Consider the following 6,656-nt stretch of genomic DNA (forward strand, 5'->3'; position numbering starts at 1 on the left):
AATCCTTGGGCCGACCTCACTCTCTCTACTGGTGCCACGCTTGAAGCCCATCGATGCTGCCACTTGGCCAGTCCATCTTGTTGGGGGTCTTCCTCTTTTTCTCTGACCCTCGACCTTAACCAAACATGATATCCTTCTTCAGTGACTGGTCCCTCCTGACAATATGTGTGAAGTATGAGAGACGAAGTTTGGCCATCTTGGCCTCCAAGGAGCGTTCTGGCTGCACTTCTTCCAAACCATATTGGTTCTTTTGGCAGCCTGTAGCACTTTGAATATTCTCCTCCAACACCATAACTCAAAAGCATTAATTCTTTTACGGTCTTCCTTATTCACTGCTCAGCTTTCACTTGCATATGAAGTTATTGAAAATACCGTGGCTTGGGTCAGGTGCACCTTAGTCCTCAAGCTGACTTCTTTGCTCTTCAGCACTTTCAAAAAGTCTTGTGCAGCAGATTTGCCTAATGCAATACGTCATTTGTTTTCTTGACTGCTGCTTCCATGAGTGTTGATAGTTGATCCAAGAAGAATGAAGTCCCTGACAACTTCAACCTTTAATCCATACCTAAGGCTGTGCTCTTTGATATTCATCAGTAAATGTTTTAAGTCCTCTTCATTTTCAGCAAGCAAGGTTGTATCATCTGCATATCGCATTCTCCAATTCTAATGCCATGTTTTTCTTCATAGAACCCAGCTTCTCTGATTATTTGCTCAGCATACAGGTTGAATAATAAGTATGGTGAAAGAATACAACCTTGTCGCACACTTTATTAAATTTTAAAACATTCAGTGTTCCCATGTTCTGGTCGAACAACTGCTTCTTTGTCCAGGTACAGATTCCTCATGAGCACAATTAAGTGTTCAGGAATACTCATACTTTGATAGCTTGTCATGATCCACACATCGAAAGCTTTTGCGTAGTCAATAAAGCACAGGTAAACAACTTTCTAATAGTCTCTGTTTTCAGCCAAGATCCATCAGACATCAGCAATGATAGCCCTTGTTCCACAACCTCTTCTGAATCCAGCTTAAACCTCTGGAAGTTCTCTGTTAATGTATAATTATAGCCGCTTCTGTGTTACCTTTAGCAAAACTTTAGCATAGCAGGGGTGGGGAACCTTATTTCTGCCAAAATTATAACATTTTGGGGCCATACAAAATTATCAACTTAAAAATTAGCCTGCTGTATTTGCTCACACATTTAGTTAACTTACCCCTTAATGTGACAGCTGGAACTGTGGTTGCCTTAACTGGGCCAGACCAAATGATTTTGTGTTCCCCACTCTTCCTGTATAGGGTTTCCGAGAAGCCTCTGGCGAGTATGAACCGCCACCTTGCAGTTCAGATCAACCTTGTCATCTAGTGTATATCTTACAGCACCACACCAGGATTCTTTAAACGGCATTAAATTCAGCCTTGTTTGAATTTAAAGATGATGCAAAAAATTAAAGTAAAATTGGGAGAATTATTGAACTTTTTAACCACAGATTTGTGTGTGAAAAGTTTTATAAGCAGATTGAGCATCTTTATTTCAAAGAGCTCTGGTAGCGTAGTGGTTACGAATCGGGCTGCGAACCTTAAGGTCAGCGGTTCGAAATTACCAGCTGCTCCGCGGGAGAAAGATGAGGCTTTCTACTCCTGTAAAGATTTACACCCTCGGGAACCCTGTACAGGGTCGCTATGGGTCGGAACCGACTCGACGGCACTTAACAACAACAACAACACACTACACAAAGAAATTTTTTTTTAAGGACTGATCTCTGTGGTACTTTAAAGACGTCTTTAAAGTGTTGAAGAGCAAAGATGTCTATTAGAAGACTAAGGTGCGCCTGACCCAAGTCAGCTCTGACTTAACAGTTTCCTGGTCCTGGGCCATCGTAATGATCTTTGATGTGTTTCTGAACCTATAGTTGGTGGCTGTTCTATCACTCCATCTCATTGGGGGGTTCCTTTGTTTTTTTTTCCCCCTTACTCTTTGAGTGCGTCAGCTTTTAGTCATTTTCTTTGGCTACTGTCTAAGCTCTGGTAGCATAGTGGTTACGAGTCGGGCTGCTAACCTCAAGGTCAGCAATTTGAAACTACCAGCTGTTCCACAGGAGAAAGACGAGACTCTCTGCTCCCGTAAAGATTTATAGCCTCGGAAACCCTACACAGGGTCACTCTAAGTCGGTACTGACTCCACGGCACACTACCATGACCACCACCACCATCTAAGCTTATATAGATATAAAACTAGGAAAAGTGTTAAAGCAAGGCTAATCATTTCTCTATTGAAAATGTTTAAAATATATAATTTGCAATTTCTCTATTGAAAATGCTTAAATTTTATGATTTGCTTGTTTCTTTCAAAGTTTTGTGCATATTCCTACAGTAGTGAATTAAATGTGGCCCTTCAAGCCAAGTGTTTGTAGCTCTCACCAGATACCTTCAGGCTGTGCAAATAAGTGGCTTGTGGCCCTCCAGTGGAATTGGGTAACTAGCTAATGTAAATAAGTTGCATCCTAGCCTTGTGGGATCATGCAAATAAGGCGTATGGAACCTTAACAAGGAGATATGGCATCCCTCTAGTCCTAAAATGAACCATCCCAGAGGTAGAAGTGGGGACTTCATAACTATTCCTCCTAGACTGAGTACATTGAAGAAATACACACACACAACACGGAGGTTTACTGTCAGAGATGATAGTTAACATCAGTGTCAGAGAAGTGGCAGCCGAACCAGGAGACCCATAGTTTCTGTGTTGACAGAGCTGTGCCTTGGGAAGTGACTCTGCTGGATAAGTGGGATGGCTTTAGGTACTTGACAGAGCTAGGCTGGCAGACACATGGAGCCACTTGAGGCTTGTTGATAGAGTGAGGTGCTTCTGGGCACTGCTAATCTCAAGATGGCAGTTTAAACCCACCAGCCACTCTGTGGGATGAAGATAAGGCTATTTGCTCCTATGATGATTTCGTCTCAGAAACCCAAAGGAGCAGTTTAACCAGTCACTCTTTTGAAAGCCTATACAGGGTCGCTATGAGTCGTAACTGACTCAACGGCACTTAAGAACAGCAACAAATAGGGTTACTATGAGTTGGAATTGATTTGATGGCATTTGGTTTGTGGTTTTGGGGCTAGCCAGTTATAGGCACTAGAGATTGGAGATGTCAAGGACCAGAGTGCTGGAGTGGTGTGGGCACAGCTGAGATGCTATCCTGACTGAAATATTGAGTTGTTTTTTATCCTAAACTGTACCCTGTTATTTCTTTAACAAACCCTATAATTGTGAGTATTGAACCTAGCAGAGCAGCAAACAGTGCCGTGGTAGGAATGGTTGATGTCAGAATTGGGAAAAGGTTGGAGAATGTTTGAACTTGATTCTTTTTCCCCATTGTGAAATTAGAGGAGGTCAGATATCCCTACCACATGATTTTTATAGTTAATGTGTAAAGTTTTCTCCAGGTGATCCTTGATTGCAGTTTTGAAAACTGATTACAGATTTTTTTTTTTTCATCCTAGTGATAATAAACCCCTTACTTCCAGTTTTTATTTTTTTAAATTAACTATTATGTTTTTAAAAATTTACCTTTATAACCAGTAATAGTGATGTAGCATCACAATAGATGTAGAATTTTGGTGTAGCACTGTAGGATAAGCACTGGATTGTGAATCACACGGTCAGCAGTTCAAACCCACAGCTGTTCCTTGAAAGTCTTATGCAGGGTCTCTGAGTCAGAATTGACTCTACAATAACAGATACAGAAGAGGACTTGAAATAGGGATGTCATTGCTGTGTTATCAGATGGATCTTGGCTGAAAGTTGAAAATTCCAGAAAGTCAGTTGTGTGGCTCATAAAAAATTATGGATAACATTGCAAAGAATGGGAATTCCAGAACATGTAGATCCTTGGTCACTAGACCAAGAGGCAATCATTTGAACAGAATGAGGGAATATCGTCTGATATAAAATTGGGAAAAGTGAACATCAGGGTTGTATCTTTATATGTTGATCACATAATGTGAGAAAATAGTCAAGCATGGCCTCAGGATTGGAGAATGACTTACAAACAGCCTTTGATAGTCAGATGACAGTTTTGTTGAAAGCGAAGTTAAGCATAAAGAAAAGAAATCTTCACACCTGTTCCAATAAGCAACATCATAATAAACAAAGAAGGTATTGAAGTTGTTAAGGAATTTATTTTGCTTGGATCTACAATCAGTGCCATGAAAGTAGCAATCAAGATATCAAATGATGTATTGCATTGGGCAAATCTTCATATGTTGTGGACTACCTGAAAGTCTTCCTAGTCTATTCAGGTCCTGTGCCCATTTTTTAAATTGACTTATTTATCTTTTTCTTGTGAGGTGGTGGTGGTGTTGTTGTTAGGTGCCATCAAGTCTGTGTGGACTCTATGCACAACAGAAGGAAATACTGTCTGATCCTGGGCCAACCTTGGATTGTCTTTTTGTGTCCTGTTAAATGCATATACGTTCAGTTTTAGTTTATAAGACTGGTTTAAAATGATTGGGAAGAAACCTGGTAGTCAGCAGTCCACTGCTTATCTTTCAGAGTCACTCCAGGACCCTTCATAAGATTATAGCCATTGAAAACCCTATGGAATGTAGTTCTCTGAAAATATGTAGGATTGCCATGAGTGGGAATTGATAGCATCGGGTTTGGTTTTTTATTTTTATAGGACTAGGCTTTCTGTAAGGAGCCCTGGCAGTGTAGGGGGTTACAGGTTGGGCCACTAACTGCAAGGTCAGCGGTTCAAATCTACCAGCCACTCAGCAGGAGAAAGATGAGGCTTTCTGCTCCTCAGACATTATGCAGAGTTGCTCTGAGTCAGAATTGACTCCATAACACACAACTATCATCACCAGCAGGCTTTCTGTTTGATCTTGAAATTATGGAGTTATTTTATTTCGTTTGTTGTTCAGTACCTTCTTGTCGATTCTGACTCAGCAACATCCATGGGGCTCCATAGGGTTTTCTTGGCGTTGTGGGTTAATGTGCCAGACTGCAAAGCTGTTTGAACTGCAGGGTCGGTGGTTCAAGTTTACCAGCTGCTCCTCGGAAACACTATACAGGGTCGCTATGGGTTAGAGTTGACTCAATGTCACTTCACAACAACAACAACAACAATCTGTACAGGATCAGATTACCAGGTCTTTCTCCCTACAGAGTTGCTGGGTTAGCTAGCACTCAAGTGCTTACCCATTTGTACCACCAAGTTTCCTTCATTTTATTTCTGTCTTATGTTGTTCAACTGATTTTAACTCTTAGCAATCCTGTATTACATTTTAGAACTGCTCTATAGGGCTTCCTAGACTACAAATCTAGGGATCAGATCTCCAGGTTTTCTCACCTGTGGAGATGCTAATGGGTTCAGACCACAGAGCTTTTTATTATAACTGAGGGCTTAACCTTGCATCACCAGGAATACTAATTTACTTCTTGTTGTTAAGTGCTGTTGAGTTGATTCCAACCTATAGCGACCCTGCATAGGGTTTCCAAGGAGCAGCTGGTGAGCTTGAATCAGCGACCTTGCAATTCAAAGGAAATCTGCAGGGTCACTGTGAGTCAAACCAACTCGACCTAATGACAATTACATAGACACACATATATGAGCCCTTGTGTAACACTGTAGGATAATCACTGGACTGGCTACTGAAAAAGTATGGCAGTTAAAACCCACCACTCACTCTCAGAAACCCTATACAGGGTCGCTTATGAGAACCAGAACACCTGATTGTGCTCATGAAGCACATGTACAGAGAACAAGAAGCAGCTGTTCACAGAGAACAAGAGGATAATGATTGATTTAAAATCAGAAAAGGTATTTGCCAGCATTGTATTCTTTCACCCTACTCATTCAATCTATGCTCAGAAAATAATCCGAGAAACAGTATTATAGGAAGAAGCGTGTGGCATCAGGACTGGAAGAAGACTCATTAACAACCTGTGATGTGTAGATGATACAACCTGGCTTGCTGGAAGCAAAGAGGACTTACAATACTGATGAAGATCAAAGACCACTGCCTTTATTATGGATTGCACCTAAATGTAGGCGCATGGATATTATCCTAATCACAGACAGTGTTGTATCTCATGACTGATCTGGATATGTTCTTTTTGACGATGAATGCAACACCATTCCTCTTCTATGTGTTATTCTTGGCATAGTAAACCATGTGGTTGTCAGATTAAAAATGGCCAATACCAGTCCATTTCAGCTCACTAATGCCTAAGATACTGATGTTTGTGCATTACATTTCACTTTTGAAAACTTCGAATTTTTTCAGATTCATACTTAATACATTCCATGTTCCTATTTTCAGTGAATGTTTACAGCTGTTTCTCTACTTTTTGAGTTGTGCCCCATCAGCAAATGAATGTCCCACGGGCTTTTATCCCATGGCCTTTACTCCATTCGCTTTATCACGGTCAGCTCTACTTTGAGGAAGCAGCTCTTCCCCCGTCGCATTCTGAGTGCCTTCCAACCAGAGGGGCTCATTTTCTGGCACTATATCTGACACCAACCACTAAAGCCAGTGAAGATGAAATAGAAGAAGTCTACCAAGTTCTTCAATCTGAAATAGATCAAACATGCAATCAAGATGTATTGCTCATTACTGGTGATTGGAATGCAAAAGTAGGGAGCAAAGAGGAGGGTCCA

The sequence above is a fragment of the Chrysochloris asiatica genome, unplaced genomic scaffold, assembly GCF_000296735.1.
Source record: "Chrysochloris asiatica unplaced genomic scaffold, ChrAsi1.0 scaffold00363, whole genome shotgun sequence".
Classification (NCBI taxonomy): Eukaryota; Metazoa; Chordata; class Mammalia; order Afrosoricida; family Chrysochloridae; genus Chrysochloris; species Chrysochloris asiatica.